Source organism: Lissotriton helveticus, chromosome 6 (assembly GCF_964261635.1).
Source record: "Lissotriton helveticus chromosome 6, aLisHel1.1, whole genome shotgun sequence".
Classification (NCBI taxonomy): Eukaryota; Metazoa; Chordata; class Amphibia; order Caudata; family Salamandridae; genus Lissotriton; species Lissotriton helveticus.
The window spans coordinates 337,659,287-337,682,570 of NC_136067.1; positions in this window are offsets into that span (position 1 = coordinate 337,659,287).

Below are 23,284 nucleotides of genomic sequence, written 5' to 3' on the forward strand. Positions count from 1 at the left end.
ACCCCATTTGCACCCTCTGTATCAATGTCTATAGTATCTTGTGTTGTTTCTTCCATATCGATAGCGATAGCCGTAGCACCAGTCGTAGGCACCATGCATGTTTCTTTACTGGCTCCTTTAGTAGCGCCGATAGGGCCAGCATTTATACTAGTAATAATGCCAGTAGTATTGCTTATAAGTGTTTAGCCATTCAACACATAACATTTTATGAGCAACTTTGGTGTAGTGGGTGTAGTGTCTTTAAAGATAAATTATGGCTCTCCAAAGAAGGGGCATGTTTCCAATATTTTTGCTGAAAAAAATGCCAAAGTATTTTAAATGTAACCTAATTTGTTTTCTTTATTATTATTTACTGTAGTTCCATGGTCCCTATGATTGTTTGTGGCATCAAAGCTCAAAAACAATTTTACATTTTATGAAGGAAACTTCACATAAAGTACTGCAGCAACACAAAGAATACAAATCATGTTTTTTTATTTGACCTGATCCCATTTTCAACATGTCAAGATGCAAAATAACGCAGTAGTAATGAGAACACCCAATGACATCTAACAGTGCCACCACGTGTTTTCCACTGCATGATAAAGGCATGGAAAGACACATCTATCATTATTGCATATGGATACATATTTCAATTTAGAAAGGAAATCAAAGTTTAGGATTTTTCACAATGCAGGCCTCAGCTGCACATGTTCTTGAGAATGCTCAACATTTACATCTCTCATCCTTCTAATAATACAATGGCTAAGTTTGCTTTTAATAAAAAAGTGAAATAAAAAATGAAATCAGATAAAGAACTGCTGGGCGTTTTACAAACTTCTAATACTATGCTTATTACTAGCACCATGATACAGATCGGAATAGAGGGGCATATTATCAAGACAGGCGATAAAATTATCGCTGTTTTAGCGGCAGAAAACTGCCTCTAAAACGGCGATAATGGGCTTGATAATACGCTCTAAGGAATTCCAATTGAAGCCCATGTTAGATGTCCTTCACATCTAACATGGGCTTCAGTTGGAATTCCATAGAGCATATTATCAAGCCCATTATCACCGTTTTAGCGGCAGTTTTCTGCCGTTAAAACTGCGATAATTTTATCGCCTGTCTTGATAATATGCCCCACAGTTCCCGCTGGGTTCAAAACGTTATCGGTCGGTTCCTACATTCGCAAATAAACTTCAAAGACCACGGATCTAAATAAAAATATGTAGGAAAGACTTTTAGACAGACGCCTTGCCTCGACTGAAGAAGGCAGGCAACATGCTATCTAGTCCCTGGTAACAGCTATCAGACCCTCCACAGCAAAGACAGACTGATCCAGAGGGAATTCTGGAGATTGTGCGACGGCTCCAGACCAGACCTCTGAAGAGTTATAAGGCTGGGGCAGCTCTGTGCCCTCTCTCCCCACCCCTTATCCCTCCCACAACTGTTGATATTGAAACACTCACAATAGCCATGCAGGGAGATCACAGTGGCAAAGAGCTCTTGGCCACCGTAACTTCGCTGCAAGCTACCGACTCGGAAGCAGGGAAGGGTGTTCGAGCCTCGGTGTAAATATTTGATTTTTTTAAATAAATTATTGTCTGCTCTGTCTGTGCTATAACAATGCACACATTTTGTACAATGAAACAATGATTGCAGCTAACTTAAATTTACAAATATAACTGAAAAGTAAAAAGCAGAGATGGAAGCGATCTTGTCAGGGTGGTGAGGACGTGCTTGTACCTTTGTGGGAGGAATGAGGGGGTGGGGAGAGAGAACACAAGGAGATAAAACATAAGAATTGTAAATTAAAGTAAACCAAAAAAATACTTGCAGTGCAATGATCTCGCATTTAAATGCAAGACCTATGGCATTGCACACAAGCGGTCGCGATTGTCCCTGCTGCTTGGAAAGTGAAAGTGCGCACAGCGTGTTGAATGTAAGCAAAACACGCCATTGTGCCTGAAGTAGGAGAATCTCAATAAAGAAAATAGTGCTTACAACACTAAATAACACGTATCGTGTAACAACCAAAGTAAAGGGGCCAGTAGCCGTGGACAGTTACACATGAAGACAAGGTAGGACTAAGGAGGTACTAACAAGCCTATTAAGGAATCCAAAGCCAGCCTTTATGAGGGACAAAAACACAAGCCAATTAAAAATATGGGCAGAGAGTGGGTGGGGCTTCTCTGCCATACTCTACCTCAGCAGATTGCCAGAGCAGCACACGCAGGCTCCTCCTAAAAAGGACACCATCCCCAAGTGTTGCAGATTCACCTCAGGCAGCACGCTACGCATTCTTACATGGCCTTGTGAATTGGTCCCAAAACGCCAGACCCTCTACCAGTGAGAGTGCAAGGAGGTCACAGTCCTCAATATCAGCAGTAAATGTACATGAATATTCCCTGGCAATTCCCATTTTATTTTCATATCAGATATTTTTGATCCAATTTTCAAAGTCATGTAAGAGGATGTAAAATAATGCTACAGAAAAAAATACTTTATGTACTTCAAAATATGCCACTAAAAGAAAAATTAAATACGAATGTCATGGGATATTCATATACAGTTATTAAAAAAAGAAAGGTAGTAGAACATTTTGAGACCTTTACAAAGGCATGCAAAGTTATGAAAATTAGTACTTCCCTAGCACTACTTCCTGTATATATAAACGTTTTAGTGAATCAGCCCTGTAAATGTTAGGCAAATTACAACATAAGGACCCTATACAATGATGCAACTACAAATATTACAATTAAGTTACAATGAATTTCCACCAGGAATAGCCATCGAGGACAGAATGTAAAAAAGGGTCACAGTGCTAAAAATATGCAAAAAATGCTCAAAGTGTAAAACTCTTTCAGCCTCTCCACATCTGGCAAGTACACAGGACCAATACCCGTACTTAAATAATCACGTAAGTGATCACGGAACAATTCCCATCCTAAACTAAGGGGCAGATTTACAAGAAAGTGATCAATCTGTAGAGATGGGTCACTTTCCCTGCGCCAACCTGAGAAACCTTTGCGCCACCATGGATGCGGCGTATTTACAATATGACGCACCATGGCGCAAGGATTGACAGATGGGTCTGAAATTCTAATGCATCTTTTGGGGCAAAAGTCATGCATTGCTGGAGTTGTGTCGCAAGCACGATGCAACTCCAGCAATGCAGTTTGAGGCCTATTCCCACTACACTGCGTCACTCCTTATGCTTGCTTCAAGCAGGCATAAGGTTTTATTTGCAGAGTTTCATATAGCGCTGGCTAGACCCGGAGGTATCAGAGCGCTTTACATGAGGATTAGCAAGATACAAAATGACATCAGTACAGAAGCCGTTTCACATAGGAAAAAAAAAACAAGTGTTTTACACAGTAACAAGATTTACTAGAGCATAGATTACCATATACACATGTCATAAGGGAAAAGAAGGTAGAGGGGGGAAAGTAAAAAGGGGAGGGAAGAAGATCAAGCCAGGTAGAACCCGTAAAGGGGAAAGTACTTCAGGGGAGCCAAAAGTCAATGTGAAAGTCAAAACAAACTGGCTATGAGATCAGCAAACATAAATCCGGTGTTGCAGTGACTGAGCAAGATGTGAGGGGTGTATGAGACCCAAGGGGGGGGTCAACTCAGGATAAAGGTCAGTCAGGCGACATAGGGCATAATCCAGCGGCATGTTGAATCGGATTGAAGCCACCAAGATGGAGGAACCAAGTCAGGGGCACCGAGGGCATTAACACAAAATGGCGGGACATGCAAAAATCCAAACCACAAATCCACAAGGAGCTGCTCGACAGAGTAGGGCTGGGTGGGGCTGGGGGGTGCAGCCACCGGATCAAGAAGGGTAGGAGGTTGACGATCAAACTCAGGTCATTTCCATGCACATGTTCGGTGCAGCAGACGTGTTGCTTTGGTATGCAGCAAAGTCAGTTCGAGCGCCCAGGCAGTAGCCCCGGGGACCAAGAGGGCGCTCCTACCCGACTTGAGAAGTGAAAAACAACCTTTGGGGCAATTGGATCATAGTGCAGCTGAACTCTCTCAGCTGCACCCATGCTGGGTGAAACAACACTCGCTTGTCTCAGTCGCCATTCCGGAAGGCGAAGCAGGGGGTCAGGCTACTGCGGCTAAACCCGGGAAAGGCAGCAGACGGCTAGAGGGTTGACCCCTAGCCCATCCCCTCCATAGCCACTCGGGCATCTCCATCAGACGTCGGCCACTCTGAATTGCATCCATCATTGGCAGATCCACAGTGAGTTGTCTGCAGGCGTTGTGGAAGGAAACAGAACGGGGAGACAATGAAAAGTGTGCCCATCCTTTCACAGGGTAGTCAAGTCCATTCCCTTAATGAAAATTTCTTAATGAGGGAATCTCACCTTACTTGCAGGCATACATTAAACATGGCAGATTATCCCATGCTCACTCTTACACAATTTGCTTTAACATTCACCCTCCTAACAAGTACTTAATTTTTCTACTCACCAAGTGATTTTAGGACTAGTACAGCAACAACCTCCTTTGTATGATCATGCTCATTTAGCAAACCCATTTTGTCAGGCATGACCCAGGTGTACCCACTGAATGAAATTGGATAGCCTGGAATTGCAACCTGATACCAGAAGCACATTAGTCCCTCTGGGCTAACAGCCAAGAGGCTGGTCATGAATACTGGAGAGCCCAGCTGTTTTGATGCAGTGGGGTCCTAGAAGTGATGCAGTGAAATCTTGTAGATTTCACTGCGTCACTTTTACGAGGCTTTCCTGCGTGGGAACGCCCACCCTGCAAACATTATACCTGACGCAGGTATAATGTGATTCAGGGCTTAACAAAGTGATGCATCTCCCTAGATGTGTCACATTGTAAGTTGCCCACATTTATTACGCTGCAGCTGCATCACAAAAGTGACGCAACGGCTTGGCAAAAGCGTTGCAAGGGGCTTGTAAATGTGTCCCTAAGTTTTCATCATGTAAAGCATCTGGACATTTCTGAGAGCTAAGGAGACCCGGTCACAGTGACTCAGGGCCTGGATCTTGGTCTATCATCCATGCATTAGATACATAGAATTTCTATTACTTGATCAACCTTTTGTTTTTGTTTTGATTGAATTCTCTTGTGGTATTGACCCCTGAATCATTTGTTTCTGTATGATACTTTAATACCATTTCAGGAATTATTTATGTAACAACGACCTTAAATACAAATATGTTTTTTAGGCCTGGGCGGGAAATTCCATTCTGCTTGCGGAATTTATGGAATTTAGGTAATTACGCGTTCCTCAGAGAACATGGAATTGCCAAAAACTCCGTGATCCGCTGCTTCGCCAAATTTTTTGCTCGTTCGTGCTTCCAAAATGCGTATTTGCAAGATATATCCCCCGAGCACGCAAAGAGCATTCGCGAACAGGAAAAAAGCATAGCGAACGGGTGGAACAAGCAATTCCGTGTGCTCGCGGAACTCTGCGCGTGCTCGCTGAGATTTTTTACCGTTTCGTGGAGCTTTGCATAGCGCGAATACACAACTTCCCCCCACCCCTAATGTTTTTCCAACTAATCTCGCTCTTTAAATTAATTTTTGGGTCAAACTGTTCACATTTCAGTTTCATTATTACAGAGTCACTAGACAAACAATGGGACTAGCAAGAATACAAGTATTCCACTGAAGAGAACAAGTATTACTTTATTTATATTGTCACCACTGAGATTCTCTTATTCGAGGACATGTATTGTGAATGAGAAACATTAGCTTTCATCTTTCAAAAGGAAGATCACCATTTTCGAGGTCTAAACAAATTTCGACAGATCCACAATAACGCCATCGCATGATGGACCTACCATCAATCAATCAATCAATCAATCAATCAATCATATCATATCATTTGTAAAGCGCACTACTCACCCGTAAGGGTCTCAATGCGCTGGGTTGGGGAATGCTGCTACTGCTCGAAAAGCCAGGTCTTGAGGAGTTTTCTGAAGGTCAGCAGGTCTTGGGTATGCTATAGGTGGATGGGGAGGGTGTTCCAGGTCTTGGTGGCGAGGTGGGATAACAATCTGCCGCCGGAGGTTGCTCTTCGGAAGCGGGGGACTGTGTCGAGGGCGAGGTCGGCGGAGCGGAGCTGGCGGGTGGGGGTGTAGAAGCTGAGTCGTCTGTTGAGGTATGTTGGTCAGGTGTTGTGGATTGCCTTGTGTGCATGGGTGAGGAGCTTGAAGGTTATCCTCTTGTTGACTGGAAGCCACTGCAGGTCTCTCAGGTGGGGTGTGATGTGGCTGCGGCGAGGGATGTTGAGGATCAGGCGTGCAGAGGCGTTCTGGATGTGTTGGAGCCGTCTCAGGAGTTTGGCCGAGGCTCCTGCGTAGAGGGTGTTTCCGTAGTCCAACCTGCTGCTGATGAGGGCCTGGGTGACTTCTCGTTTCAGTGGGGATCCACTTGTAGATCCTGCAGAGCATGCGGAGGGTGTTGAAGCAGGAGGAGGAGATGGCGTTGACCTGTTTAGTCATGGAGAGGTTGGAGTCGAGGATGATCCCTAGGTTGCGTGCATGGTCGGTGGGTGTTGGGGCGGTTCCCAGTGCAGTCAGCCACCAGGAGTCGTCCCAGGCCAAAGGGGTGGATCCAAAGGATGAGGACCTCCATCTTGTCCTAGTTCAGCTTCAGTCGGCTGTTCCTCATCCATTTAGCGACGGCCTTCATTCCTCCTTGAAGGTTGGTTTTGGCGGTGTGGGGATCCTTGGTGAGAGAGAGGATCATTTGGGTGTCATCGGCGTAGGACATGATGTTGAGGTCGTACCGACGGGCGACCTGGGTGAGCGGTGCCATGTAGATGTTAAACATAGTTGGGCTGAGGGATGAGCCCTGGGGTACGCCGCAGATGATCTCGGTGGCTTTGCAGCAGAAGGGGGGAAGGCAAACGCTCTGTGTTCTGCCAGAGAGGAAGGAGGTGGTCCAGTCCAGGGCCTTCTCTTTGATCCCCGCGTGTTCGTAGTGTGTGGTGGCAGACCGTGCCAAAGGCGGCTGACCGGTCCAGGAGGATGAGGGGCGGCGTTTTTCCGTTGTCCATCAGGGACTTGATGTCACATTTTATCCCTGAGGAGCCTTCTGTCATTGAGAGAAGGAGATGCTCTGTGGGAAAAATTATAGGTAAAGGGTAAGCTACTGCTAAATTTGGCTTACAAACCACAGCCATAGTTTTGCTGCGGGACCACTAATTCTTAAATACTTCTGACAGACGATACGTTTTGAGGATGGGGTGTTTTTTTTATGACATGGGTTCATGTGTTTTCTATTGAGTGATGATATGCACTTTTTTGTTATGTTATGTTTGGTTATGTTGTGCTGTTTTTTTCTTTGGTGTGTTGTTATTTGTTATGTTGATATATGTTGTGTAATATGTTGTTATATGTTGTGTTATATGTTGTTATATGTTATATGAGAGTCACCTGGGAGGGTATCCTTCTGGCACTGATCGCTTTATGAATTATGGGTTTACTATGGGGCAAACTGGTCAGCCCACACCATGAGCATGCAACAATTGGGACAAATAAGAGGGATAATAAAAAAAACACACATGTTGAACTAATAACTCATGGACAGCTCGGTCCACATCAACTGGTAGCAGGAAACCAGAGGTTGGGAACTCTTGGAAATCAAAAGGGGTGACAAAGGAACGTGAAAACATGGGAACGGGGAAGATGGTCATTTAGGACACCTAGTAGAGAAGTAGACTCATTTGCAGAAAAAACAGCTAATAGGAAATAGAAAATTTGACAGACTGCAGCAACACAGTTAAACATCCTCTATAGGAAGGGGCCAGGACACCTAATTAGGATCTCAGTATAATGTGTTGCAAACCACATTTGTGATCATGCACACAGAATTCCACATACCACAAAAGATAGCATTTCCAGAATATAGTATGAGTGCAGCTTTAGCAATTTGATTCCAGAAAAAAAATAATAACACCTGGATTAAGGTTGACTCCTCATTTAAGGCCCTTTTCCACAGATGTATTCCACCAGGATTTAATTGGCTAATGTTTTGTGACATACTGTGAGCGAGTGATATTACTCATATCTCGTCTTTCATATTTGGGCATAACCTACTGTTTCTGTCCAATTGAGGGCTCTTGAGATAACTGAAAATAGGACATTAGCAGCCCATATAAAAAACAATTTGAAACAACACCAACACTGGAGCATCCTGTCACATACACTATTTCTAAAGAAAATCTGCACACCCACCCAACATCTAGGGAAGGACAGTAAACACACTGTACTTCAGAAGGCGCAACAAGACCCCAAATAGAAGGATTGCTTTACCACTACTGATACAGGTTAGGCATAGAGCAAGAAGGCTTGTAACCTCACTTTAATGGCCTCGAAAGATACAATCCAAAAGAACATGCACTATATTCTGATTTTGAAGACTGTTTAAATGAACAACCACCCACTTATGTAGCCTGTTGAAAATGCACAGCACTACATATCAGTCACGAATTGGGTCAGTGCTTGTCACCTGTGAGGAGGCCAACAATTACAGACAAATTCTCTGTATTGTGGGCAAGCCAACAATCACAGACACATTTTCTGTATAGAGAAGAGCTAATATGCCAAACATCTGATGAATGTACACTACATGAAAACGCTTGTAACATAACATACCATTACTTTTACGTCACATTAAGTGCTGCAAATTGTATATCGAACATGTATTTGATTTTTATTTCTAAACTTAACTTTAAATGATGAGAATTGTTGAATGAAAATTTTTAGACCCGACATCCTCGGAGTGGTATTCCTCCAAACCTTTTGCTTTCACCCATACTGTATGGTGAATGTTTTTTTGTTGGCCTTTTAACTTTGTGCCCTCTACCACTGCTACTTAATGTTTTTGCGCTTGTGCCCTGTCATTCAAACCTGGTAGAATTGGCCTACACTTAACTGGCACATTTAATCTACTTCTAAATGTTACTACATGCACCCAGGATGTGTAAATGAATTGCTATTGGTGAGTCTGTAGCACTAATTGAGCCACCCACTAAAGTAGCACTGAAATAAACAAGTCTCAGGCCTGCTACTGCAGCCTGTAGTGCAGTTTTAACCTGTCATTTCGACCTGTCAAAATAAACCTTTTTGCCAGGCTCAAACCTTCCTTTTTGTTACATATAGGTCACCCTTAAGGTAGGCCTCAAATGCTCATAGGACAGGGTGCATTGTATTTAAAAAAGCAGGACATATACACTTACGTTTTACATGTTCTGGCAGTGAAAAGCTCCTACAGTTGTTTTTCACTGCTATAAATCCTATCTCTTCCATTGACTAACAATGGGTGTCCCAGCTACATTTAATATGTGCTAACTTCAGAGAGAGATTTGCTGTTTACACTCAAATGCATTGTAATTTAAAACCCAATTGAATGCTAAAGTCAGAATTTAGGTTAGAATTCTAAGCATGCCTCTTTTAAGAAAGTTGTCAAAATGAGGAGTGATCCTGTAATGGACATTGGGGCTGGGATCAACTAATTGTTATTAAAAGTGGGTGTAACTCCTATACCATCGATCTTTCACACAAATATATAGTATCCAATCATATCTCTTATTGTCACTAATAAAATATACAGAGGTCATTGGTGGCAGTAAGAGATATGAACAGATAGTGTATCAAAACAAAAACATGATTGATGGTATAGGGGGTACCCTCACTTCTAATAACTTTTAGAAAGTTGCCATTTTCTTGTCTCAACCATTTTTGGCTTCTGCCACTGTCCTATGGCACATGACTGTGAATGGCCCTGCTGCAGGAGTTTAAGCATTGCTTGCAGACAGTAACACAGAGGGGCATTAGATCTGGACAGGATTGGCCATCCTAGCAAGATGACTGAGAAGACAGGAATTGTACTCAGCCCCACTTACACTTGAAAGGCCTTTGCCTCCTACACAAATGAAGGAACATGATACCAGACCTGCCCAGGCTTTTGTCACCTCCTGGACAGCTTATAGCCTTAAAAGGGGAAGAACTTTCCAGAACCAGATGTGAGGGTAGGACAGGGAGTCTCACTGCACAGACTGCCATGAGGTATAAATATTGGATGTCCAGAGCTACTCACCAGAACACTTCTGGACCCGTGCAAGTCACAGAAGTAGGAATTCCCCACTGCCTGAGAACTGCCCTGCTGCTTGAAGGACTGCCTTGCTGTCTCAGAAGGCAGGTAGGACCTGCTTGCCTCCATCCTATGCTATCCAGAGTGACTCCAAGGGTCAGATGGCTGACTATCTGTGTGAGCTACAGGAACACAACAAGCTTCAGAGACCTCCCTGCAGTAGCCCAGTTGACCTATGGGAAATGGACCTGCCTGGAAATGCAAGTGGACCTGCCTGACTCCTGCTGCTGGCCTCTTCTGGTGTGAATCCTGATCCCCAAGTGGTGCCACCCAAGTCCTGGACCCTTGGCTGGCATCAGTGAGAGCTTCTCCTAAGAAAAAATGTAAAAATCGTGAAGTTGTGACTCCTCATGACCACAAATGAGCCCATGTGTGCCAAGACTCTGCCACCCGTGAAGATCACCAATACAAAGCTCTAGTAAAATCTGTTCTTTGCACCAACAATGACTGCCAACAGTGACCAGCAACACAAGACCCGCACCTTGTGCTACAGCAACAACAGCTCACGACGACTGCTAATGTGAAGCCACAGTAACAGCCATCCGTGGCACCGGACCATCTCTTTGTGCTAAAGAGATGACTATCCTCAACACCCAATCAGCTTGACAAGCTACAGTGATGACCATCCACAACGCTCAGACTCTTCCTTGTGGCCTCCCCACCTCAAACAGAACTTTTGCACCAGTCTTAGAGGGTACCTTTTTTGGAAGGTCCTAGTATACGACCGTGCTGCATCACGGTTGGCCTGACCTTTTGACATTCCCATGAGCTGGCGCAACCAGATGGCTGTGAGTGTCATTTTGTGCTTTTAAACTATATTTTCACTTAAGATGTTGAAGTTGAGGAGCAGATTCATCAAGCGCTTGCTTTGCCCTTGCGTCATGCAAGGCTTTGCAAGAGAAAGCAAGCCCTTAACTGAGATTTGCTATGCCACGCAGAGGCACCTTTCAGGACTGTGTATTGCATAGTAAATCTGGAGTAATGGAGGACAGCACAACTCACTGACCTGTGTTACTCTGCTCTGGAAAGGCATTCCATGGGTGGAGTATGGGTGGAGTATGCATTCACCCATGGATTTTGGCACATTCCAATATTTACTCACATAAGTAAACCTGGGAATGCCTCAAAATACTACGTCTTCACAGGTGAGGTGTAACAAGGAGAAAAGTGTTTATTTCATCATTGCTTTCCTCTATTAATGTGTGCTGCATTCTGTTTCACACAAAGAAAGAGGAAGAAGCCTCAGGTGATTGTTTTTGTGCAGGAAGGTGTCCGTTTCTGAACAAAAACTATCTTGTCTATGCAGGAACTCTGGCACAAGGTGTCTGCATTCGCTCTAGGCAGGAGGTAGTAGATACGGTGCATGCTTGTCCTCTCCTGTCAGCAACAAGTAGAGCAAGGTGTATTTGCTGCTTTGCATGACTTCTTTGTAAATCTGGGCCTATGTATCACTAGTTCTACTGATTGTAATTTGTTGTTGTTCTAGTATAATTGAATTTAATCAAATGTATTCTATGTTTTTAAGTAGTTTGCGATTTTTCTTGTCTTTTGTTTTCACGGTGTTACTCTGTGTGTGCTGCAGAAATATCTTACAAATTGCCTCTAAGGTAATCCTGGCTGCTTTTTCGGAAAGCTACAAGTGAGTTGGTTTAGTGACTCTAGTGGCTCACCCTGACTATCATTCTGGTTATTGCCTAATTGGGGCTTCCACTCCCCGCCCCCAACCAATAACCCAATAATAACCAATACCCTGATTGGGGTAATCCCAACGTGGTCCTTTTTTATCATAGATGATTACCATCCTTATGACAAGACCATCACATGAAGAGTGGTTGGTGGAAAAGGTTGTTAAGGATAGACAAAACCACAAATAAACGTTTGCAGATGGTTTATTTCCAAGGAAACATGGGAGCCAATGGAACAGATGCCTCCTCACATGAGATCCAATTTTATCTCTCATCAGGACCATTACGTGGAAAACCAAGGAACCAGAGGTCAGATTTCAGAACATCGAACATGTTAAATCAATACAATAACCAGGTAAGCACAATAATGAATAGACAGTAAAGCAATAACCTTAAGCACCACAGAAATATAGTACATAATATTGAATACAGTATAGCACCTTCCCCCTTACAAACAAATAAAAAATAATATCACTGGTGTAAATAAAAGTCCTTAGACCCTGTACAAACGAGGCTGAACCGACATGCAAAGGAGTATCAATAGAGTTAGTGTGTAAACTGGAACCAGAGGCCGCTGAACTTGATGCAGAAGCTCCAGCGGAAACTGCCAAACCTGAAGTTGAAAGAGCAGGTGAGACAGAATTCAAATTATTATCACAATATGGTCTTACAGTATTATCCCCATTACAACCTAAGCACCAGGCACCCAGAAGTAGTAGAGGACTCATCATTAAAGGCGCTTTTGCACTTCAATGTTTATTTTTGCTTGTTCAGCTGTTCATTTTAGTTTTTCCTACTCCACCAACACCTTCCAGAAAGTAGCACTGACCCTTTGGAAAACTAAACTACTTGAACAGGTGACATAAATCTGGATTCATCCTTTTTGACTCTGTTTGGCTTCTTAACCAGAACTAAATCACCAATATAGACATCAAACTCTTTCACACTGTATTTTTTGTTAATTTTATCTTTGCACAAAGCCTGTTGCTCAGACACTCTGACTAACAGTGCACTTTGAACCAGAGTTAATTTTTCTAAATTTGTATGCAGATCTTTCACCCAATCCATACTAATATTATAAAGAGAGAGCCCAAACCTTTGAGGCGGGTAATCTCAGTAACCACAGCACCAATCACAACACCCAATACAGTGTTTGAAAGGGCAGTTGCAGCAGAAGGACATAGGCTATGCAGACGGATAAAAAAATGTATAAAAAAAATTGCAAAAAACTACATCATCCATAAGGCCGAGGGCCAAAATAACATCAAACAGGAAATTATGTAATAATGTGACTCACTATATTAAGACTAAGAGCCTGGAGCCAAATTGATCGTGAACAAGGGATATGCTATCCCGAAACGCATAGATTTGTGTCTGCCTGCTTGAGAAACTCCATGCTGTGAGGATTAAATAAAAAAGCACATAAGTGAAGACAAACGCGAGTTCGTCCCGTTTTTCTCACTGCTGGGGGAATTGGTTGTGGATTTAAATGCGGCGTGGTTCTGCCGCGGGGATTTACGAACCGGCGAGAGAGCGCTGCAAATTCTGGCGAAAAGGAACCGAGGGGTATCAATATATATATATATATATTTATATATATATAAACATCGTGATCAAGGGAGCTTGACTCCCGAAACGCGTTGATGGATGTAACTAAATACTAAATAAAAAGTCTAATTGAAAGATATCCACGAATGAGGGCCGGATGACTTCTTTGAACAAACAAAAGAAATCCCATTTTGAATATATATATATATATTCACTGAAAAAACCATAGGTTTCACACCTGTTATAGTTAGCTGGAAGTTTTACTCGCATAAAACCATTGAAATTCCCACGTTATAGTTAGTTGGACTCACTATAACTTGCGCGTGCAATGCACTGCTGATGACGTCACATATTACATCACTCATGACATGGTCAGTGACATCACTCATGACATCACTCATGACACCATCCAGTGAATGTGTGTCTTTCTGAAAAATAAATATTAGTGAGTAATGTTTCAATATTTAAATATATGTATTAATGTTTCACTTTGTGTATAAGTGACTGCATGGGTTGGTGAGTAGCTACATGTGTAGGTATATGGGTTATTAGATGTTTTTTTTAATATCAATATGAGTGTCTATATGTTTGGTGGGGGTGTTACTTAGCACATAGATGCATGAATGACTGACTCTCTGTTTGTATGTGTTTTGAATACAGCATATGTGCAGGACTGTATGGGTGGATGAGTGTGTATATGTGTATGTTAGTGAGTGAACGACTGTCTCACTAGTGTCTTAATCAGTAACTACATATGTTCTAGTATATGTGAATATTGATGTATATAAGTGAGTATATGTGAGAGTGAGGGATTGTAAGAGTTCCTGTTTAAATAGGTATGTGTTTCTATAAGTGATTGTTTAAGAGAGTAAGTATGTGTAAGTTTCCTTAGAAGTAAAGTGGTAGTGTGTGTATAGCTGTATATGTAAATAAATGGATGTTTAATAGTTTATTTGCATGTGTGAATATGTGTGAGAGTATCAGGATATATAGGTGTATCACTATATATGATGAGTGAGTATATGTATGAGTGACTACATAGAACTGTTGGTGAATGAGTGGATGTGTATATAGATGGTGGAATTACTGAATTGGTTGTTGTAACTAGTATGGGTATCTCCATTTTTTTTTTTGAATTTTAGTTTCTATTTTTGAATATGTGTTTCAAAGTTTACATTACAGTGAAAGTAGGTCTGTCACTTTGTCACAAGGATGGTGTCATCAGTGATGTCATGAGTGATGTCACTGACCATGTCATGAGTGATGTAATATGTGACGTCATCAGCAGTGCATTGCACGCGCAAGTTATAGTGAGTCCAACTAACTATAACGTGGGAATTTCAATGGTTTTATGCGAGTAAAACTTCCAGCTAACTATAACTGGTGTGAAACCTATGGTTTTTTCAGTGAATTTAATAGGTTTTTTAAATGCTAATTCCTAACTATAACTGGTGTGAAACATATGGTTTTTTCAGTGAATTTCATAGGTTTTTTTAATAGCAAATCTCTATAGGTATAAAAAGTAAAAAGTTTTAAAATTAATTGTATATTGTATAATTATGTTTTTTATTTATTTATTTATTTTTATCCCTGGAGCGCTCACGGGGCGCGTACCGGTGAACGCACGGGTAAGCGCAATGTTACTGCGCGCCCCGGGGCGCGTACCGGGGAGCGTCCCGTTAGCGCTATTCTCGCGAATGAAAACAACACCGCGACGTTTCACGTAAACGCATGATGCGTCATATGACGCACTGCGTAAGCGCACCCGGAAGCACGCGAGCGCATACGATCGCGCAACGTCCTGACGCGCTTACGCTACGCGCCCCCGGGCGCGCCCCGAGGTGCGACTACAGGCGCGCCCCGGAGCGCGCCCCGGGGCGCGTAGCGTAAGCGCGTCGGGTCATGTGACCTTAAAATAAAACGTTTTATTGGTTCATTTTACTTTCGGTTTCCTAATGATGTAAGGCCAGGTCATGTGACCTAAAAATAACACTTTTCATTGGTTCAGAACAGTTTTCTTTTCTAAATGATGAAAGACCCCACCTTTTTTCCTCATTCTACTTTTGTGCTTTGAGAGAGGTAGACCTGCAGTTATTTCAGTAGAAAATGGCTACATTAGCTGCAGCTGCTGGAGCTTCTGGACCACCACCACCACCACCACAAGGACCACCACAACTTCACAGTGGTGGAGATGAAGAAGAGGAGGAAGATGAGGATGAGGAGAAGAGGAGATTCGTCCGAGAGGACAATATTATATACAAACCTAAAGAGCACATCATCTGGCAGTTTTTTTCAATCCCCAAGGACAAGAAAAAAGTAAATGCGCCTAAGGCAACCTGCTTAATATGTCATCAGGAGCTGTCAAGGGGGAATCCCAACAAAAAATACTCCTTTGGCAACCACACGATGATCAGGCATATGCAACGCAGGCATCCAAATAACTATGCAAGGGCAGAGCTCAGGGAACTGGCCAGAAACCCTGTCCAATCTTCTGCCAGCACCTCCCAAACTGATGTTCCCACCCCATCGGGACCGGAAGTTAGGGAGATATGCTCCACCATACAACCAAAATTTTCCAATTTTAAAATGGTTTGTATTTTTTGTGGACAAACGATATGCTATGGAGAGCAAAGCATCACACTTATTACCCGTGCTTGGGATAACCACAAGTGCCCAAGAAAACATTAATATTTTCCGCCTTTTTTTTTGCTCCTGTTGAGCCCTTTAGAATTCCCTGTTTTTTGTTTCTCCCCTCAAAAAATACAAAAAAATATAAAACTGTTCAGAAAAGTCAAAAAAAGTAAAAAAAATTCAAAAAACAATAAAAAGAATATAAAACAACAAAAAGAATAAAAAAAACAGTTCTTTTTAGAACTACCTCCAATTTATAAAAAAATGCTACATTTTTTGGAAACTCTGTCATTCTTTTTTCTCCATGGTACGCTCCCCGGTGCGCGTATATATATATATATCCATACTAATATTATAAAGAGAGAGCCCAAACCTTTGAGGCGGGTAATCTCAGTAACCACAGCACCAATCACAACACCCAATACAGCGTTGGAAAGGGCAGTTGCAGCAGAAGGACATAGGGTATGCAGACGGCCACCATATATATATTTAAAAGGTAAAAGAACCGTGCCAGCAAAGTAGTCCCTTGTGGACGTGTCTGCGTTCTGCTGTGGGCATGTGCTGGGGGCGTGACAAACGCTGGGGGCGTGTGGTACATTCCGCCCTTCATGCCATGTCAGTCGTAATTGCGCTGCATCAAGGGGCACGCTGGGGGCGTGACACGCTGGGGCCGTGACAAACGCTGTGGGCGTGTGTCCGCGCTGTGGGCGTGTGTCTGCCCTTCATGCCATGTAAAGCGCCAATTACGCAATTGCGTCGCATCAAGGGGCACGCTGGTGGCGTGACAAATGCTGGGGACGTGTGCTACGTTCCGCACTTCATGCCATCTGGGTCGTACATTAATCAGATCGTCAGCTGTGGCCGTGTGCGTCACAAAGGCTTTCACCTCGAAGCGTGGTAAGTAACTATTCGCAAGACTCCCTTGGGGGACTGCCCGTTGTCTCACATATACTGGGGGTGCCGAATGCAATGTGTGCCTTGGCCTGGGTGCATCTGAAAGGGCCGAACGCAGTGTGTGGCTTTGCCTGGGTGTGTCTAAAAAGCACTCGGGCCGAAGAGCGTCGGTGTGGTTCATAAAAAAATAAGAACAGCGGGAAACAATCATTCAAGACTCACACAATTCTAATTGTTAGACGGTCGCCGCTGCCCTCAAGCGGGGTCAGACGTGACTGAGCGTGTCTGTGGGGACAATTACTGCAGCCTCTCATGCGCACTGTTACTGAACTATCACATTAAACCAAATTACACGCGCCTGCTAACATCAGCCAGGGCTGTAGCCGGGCTCAGGCGGCGGATCACTACACTAATTACATGTGCCTGCTTACATGAACCAGGGCTGCAGCTGGGCCTCAAGCGGGGGGACACGCGCCTGCTAACATGAACCAGGGCTGCAGCTGGGCCTCAAGCGGGGGAACACGCGAATGACCGTATCTGAATACACACATAACACACATTCTATTTCATACCCGGACAACGTCGGGACGGGCTGCTAGTCAGTACATAAAATAGTTCTTGTTGCTCTCTTACCTAAAAGCTCTAATGGAGACACCCTGGTAGTAATATGTGGCGTGATGAAATAAGATCACAACTTTTATCTTAAAATGTTTTCCCCATCCGTTCCTAAATTCACCCTGATTGTCCACCCTCTTTTAGGGAATTATTCATCTTTTTCACTAAACCCTTTGAAGTCTGTGAATAGAAGGCCACATGAAGGTGTTTAATGTGAGTCAATACATTGCCTCATGAGACATTAAGTGAAATGTGTTCCATTGTTTATGACTAATTCCTTAGGTTGTCCTTCAAATTTGAAAACGATCTTCAGGAATTTGATCACTGACGCTATTGTTGGAAGCTGGTACCAAATAAAAATACACCTGTCTTGAAGAATTGTCAACCAACACTATATTTAACCTTTTCTTGCAGGTAACAACTCAAAAGGCCCTGCGAAATCCAAAGTAAGTCTCACTCATACATCATCAGGGATGGAAACCATATGAAAAGAAGTCTCAAAACTTTCCAATGCTTGAAAGCTAGCAGGTTGTACAAGCATCAGTTAATTTCACTACATGTGCATCCGTAGCTGGCCAACAATAACATTGCTTCAAGTTCTTAGATGTACTATTAACACACAGATGACCCTCATGAGCAACTGTGATTAGTGTCTCACTTATGTATGTTGGTGGAACACACCTGTCATTTTGCATTAGCACAACTGACAGTTCCTGGGAAACGTGGGCAAATGGTTGGAATTCAAACTTCCAAGTTCCTTTCTTTAGTCCAACCTATATTTACAAAAAGGAACACTCTCTGGAGAGTTTCATCACACTTTAAGGAGTTCAACCATTCCTGTGGTGTGACTACACCTTTACCATTGAACAGATCCTCAGCCATTGTAACCCACATTCAACATCGTTTTGTACATCCAACCCATTATTTGTCTTTAAGGGCATTCGTGACAAACAATAAGCTCTTCCATTCTTTCCACCTTGTGTGTACCTTATTTAAAAGGTGTATTCTTAGAGAAGTAACAACAACCTTGCTAGCCAAGCTAAATCTTTGCCTGTTCCACTTCCATCCAAAGTGGTTTATGATCTTTAAAGATGTTAAACTTCCACCCAACAAAAATGTTTTGAATTTCTCCACTGCTCACGTACAAGCTAAGGCCTCCTTTTCAATTGTACTGTAATTTGTTTCTGGAAATTTCAGAGAATGTGAAGTGAAAGCCGCAGTAATTTCTTTGTCATTCACCCAAAAAAACAGCACCGAACCCAATTTGACTAGCATCAATTCTAAGAAAACATTTGGTGTCAATCCCAGTGCTGAAACAATTCATTCATTCACATTTTCAAAAGCTCCATTTGCCTCATCATTCCAAATGAATTTGTCCCCTTTTTTAGTAAGTACCTTAATAGTAGGACAATAAAAGAATACCCATCAATGAAGGGGGAACAATATTCACTCAACCCAAGAAATTACCAAAGAGCATCTAAAGAAAGGTAGGATCTTTCTAGCATTTTTACCCCCACTCTTTGCCTGGTGTCAGCGTTTTTTGGACTAGTCTGACTGGGATCCTGATAATCAGGACCCCAGTCTCTGTGTTTTCTCCCTCAATTTGACAATGGTAAGTACATTGGTACCCTCCTAATTGGCTACTGGTGTACCTTTCTATGTCCCTAGTATATGGTACTGAGGTACCCAGGGTCTGGGTACACAAGGGGTCTCCCATGGGCTGCAGCAAGTATTATGCCACCCTTGAGAGACCACACAAACTGCAACTACAAGCCTGCCCTTGCAGCCTGTTTGAGCTGGTGCTAGCACCACTCACAACAGATATGGTACCTTATATCTGAGGCCACGGCAAGTAAAACCTATAAGTCACACCTAAGGTAGGCCTTTCAATCCTGAAGGCAGGGTCCCTGGTTATAAGTGTGAGGGTGCCCTGTATGAGCAGGACACATCCCACATACCCATGAGTCGATTCTACAAGCTTTGTAAGTGTGGTCAGCTATTTGTTACAAATAGTGGACATCAAGCCAATTATAAGATGTCTAACTATATGTGGGCTGCACCTAAACCAGTCATGTTTGGTATCAGACATGTTGTAATCCTACCCTAACACTGATTCCAGCGTTTGAGGTAGGATCCAAGATAGAGGGGAGCTCTCCTAGGGAGCCCCCCTGTATTCCCAGTAGCAGCCTTTCAAGGTCTAACAGCAAGCTAGTGCTGCTGCCGACCACAGATACGATCCTGCCCTCCTGCTGCTGAGCCAGGCTTGAGCAGGGGAATGTAGAGTTATAGGTTTCCTTTCACAGTCCTTAGTGTATAGGGTTGGGGTGTGGGCTCTCGCCAGCACCACCAGTCTGCTTAGAAGGGTACATTTGGTGCCCTCCTTGCATACTTCAGTTGGAACCAATTCAGGAAGTTGTTGGCTCATGCTCTGGCCTGAAACTGCACAAAAGACATGGGAGTATCCTCCCCTCTGTGCAGCTCTTCCTGTGGGAGGGACCCTTGAATCGCCCCAACCCTTTCCTTTGGGTACTTAAGGGCTTACCTGTGGCTGTCTCTACAGATTCATCATGGGACAAGATTCAGATCCAAAACCACTTCTACTTCAACCATCTGGGCACTTTGGACTTTGTTGAACTTCACTTTGAGAACCGAGACTGCATCTGGAAGACTCTTGATGCTTCTGGTCTTGTCGTCCTGTTAGTCTTCTGTTTAGTCTGTGCCTGTGCTCCATCCAGGTTCTTCTCCAGTCCTGTGGGCATCAAAGACACCATAGGAATCTCCCTTGGAGTGAAGGAGTCCGAATTTCAAAAGGCCCAGCAACACAGGTGGTGGTTCTGCAACTCCCTCTAGGCCTGCACTCACTGAGTTTGAGGCTGGAACAGCACCCCTGTGCACTGGGTCCACTTGCCATTGCCAAGGCTTGTTGATTCTCTTCTCCCGATATCTTCAGGCTCCAAGAAGCTCCAGCCTCCAGCGTCTCTTGCTACCAAGAACGTCTTCCTCACCACATCCTCTGCACTATGGGCCTGCATCATTGGTGAGCTGCTCAAGGTCCTCTTGTAACTCCTTTTTTTTGGCCAATGGGTCCTCTTGAGGATCTTCTTTGGGTCCAGTGTGCTCCCCTGCTTTCTCAGGACCTTTTTGACTTTCCTGCACTTGGTGAGTCCCTTGAACCTTGCTAGTCTCGACACTGCACCTTCTTCTTTTTCCTCATCTGTTGCTGCTGCCAAGGCTTGTTAATGCACCCACAGATAACAACCTCCTGGTTCCCGCCATCTGATGTGGGACAGTTCGTGAAAGGCTCCTGGTCTTCCACAGCTTCGCCTGGTCCTCACAGCCACAGGGTCACCGTCAACCCTTCTGCGTCTTCCATCATTGGTGGTCATTGGTCTTCCGTGCCTCCTGGTCACTTCTGAGTGGCATAAACTCTGTCCCCTCTGCTTGCAGGTACTCCTCTTATATAATCCACCCTTGGATTCCACTGGACTCTTTCACCTTCTTCACCAGTGGTCTCTTCACTGAAGTCCTCCATTGTGGTCTACGGCGGTTTCCGATGTCACTTTGCACCAATGCACCCAGCTTCCCTGGTGTATATATCCTAGTTCCTGGTGTATCCACTGGTGGGGTGACTCTCCAACCTTCCATCTTCCACGAGGTTTCGTCAGGGTCTTATGGGAAGGGTCTTTCTTTTGCCAAAACTGCAAATGTGACTTCCCTATTGACTTGCATTGAGTACATGGCTGTGTTTCTACTCTGCACACGACCTCCGTGGGGTTCCTGGGTACTTACCATGGGTGGGTCCTTGGGTCCCCAGCTCTTCTAAGTCTTCTGGGTCCAGTCTGGACTTCAGTCACAGTTCGCATTTCACTTTATTAGTTTATGGTATGGTCTCCCCCTGGAGACCACTGTGTATTTGTGCTACTTACCTCCTTTTGAAATAAAGTGTGGATTGTGTTTATATCACTGGGTAGGAGATATACCAATATGTTAGTGAATGTGTATAACAAAAAGCACTAATTTTATAACTGCACTGTGTGGTTATTTTTCGTTTAACCTATACTTTATGATTAGTACAAGTAAAACAAGCTGCTTTACAGTTCTTCTGGACTAAGCCTGAAAGCTGCACGCCACAGCTACCACTTAAAGAGCTTTCTACGGTTGTCTAAGACCACTAAAATTACTATAAGGGTTGTCTGTAATAATGAAGGGTGCTTTACTTAAATAGGTGTGTACCAAATACTAAGCCAGCCTCCTAGAGCATCCTTGTCTTCGGGTGGACCAGCATCCTTGACAGCATGGACAAAAGAAGTTTTGGTTTAATACCTTGATTGGTAATTCTGTGACCAAGGTAATCTAACTCCCTATTCAAAAATGTACACTTTATATAATGCCAACCTCTTCAAAGACAGATAAAACTTTCTGCAATGTACAATTGTGTTCATGAATGATCTCTGCAAAAAATTTAAATATCATATTGGAAGGCTTTACACCCACAAAACCAGCCAAGATAGTGCTCATCATTTTCTGGAACACGCTGGCAACTGAGGGTATGCCTAACGGCATTCTCAGAAATTTAAAAGCACCAAAAGCTAAAAAGCTAAAAATTCCTGTGAAATGGCCTTTAGCAAGAATCTGGTGGTTTGCTGATCTCAAGTCAAGGAGGGTAAAGAATTTTGCTTGACCCAGATCAGTTAGTAACTCATGATTTTTTGCTAAAGGATGACATTCCACTATTATATTTTTATCAAGCGTGCGCAGATCCTCACATAAACGTATCGCACACAACTTTTCCTGATAATTACAATGGAACCTTCCTATTCGCAGAACTGGTCTCCTGAATGATACCTTCATGACCAGACATTGAAACAAGACCTTGAGATGATCTCTCACATTCAAAGAAACTGGTCTCACCTTGTGTGCTACAGGTACCAGATTTAAGTCAGATGCTATGTTGAAGTTGTTTAAGGACACTGATTATATCCTGGAAAACGTCAGAAAATTTTTTCACTAACATATCAACCTCTTTTTACTTATTATATTCAATGAATGAAATAGGCAGTGGGGCAAACACAGTCGGTGTATCTGAGCCCGGAACAAGCATCAGACCAAGCTTTTCTGTCAACCTTTTATATTTCGTCCTTTCTATGCCACATAGATTTTAGTGCTAGCTTTCCTGTCAAGACATGCTAATGAAATATAATGTAAACAACAAGGACCCCCTGTTTGGAAATAATAGTTCCTTAAGACAGGGAAATGGACTGTGTGTGTATCATAGCATAATCATAACAAGCAGAAGGGAAGGGTAAATGCATAAAGGAACCACAAATACACTTAAATACAAAAAACCTTATTTCATTTAATACATGTTCATATTAAAAAACAAAAAAAACATCAATAACAATATTACATACAATTCGGCAGAAAACAGAAATAAACAAGTTATACAGTATTGACAAAAATTAATCATATATTAAAAAAGACCATAAAGTGGCAATCAATGCTTTCCGACGCGTGTTTCGGCGTTTCAGGTACGCCTTCTTCAGGAGCCACAATTTCTATCTGCAATATACAGTTAAAAATATAAAAACATAATCAATTCCATGCGTTACAAATTGGTTTTCACCTAAGGCAACATATCTTAACCAACATGATTATTATTATATATCTAACATAACCAATTTAATAAAAAGCAATAAACAACAAAATTATTTAACCAATACCAAACAGATTCCTAAACAATATACCTTCCCTGTTTGCTATAGCAATATAATAATTGCCAA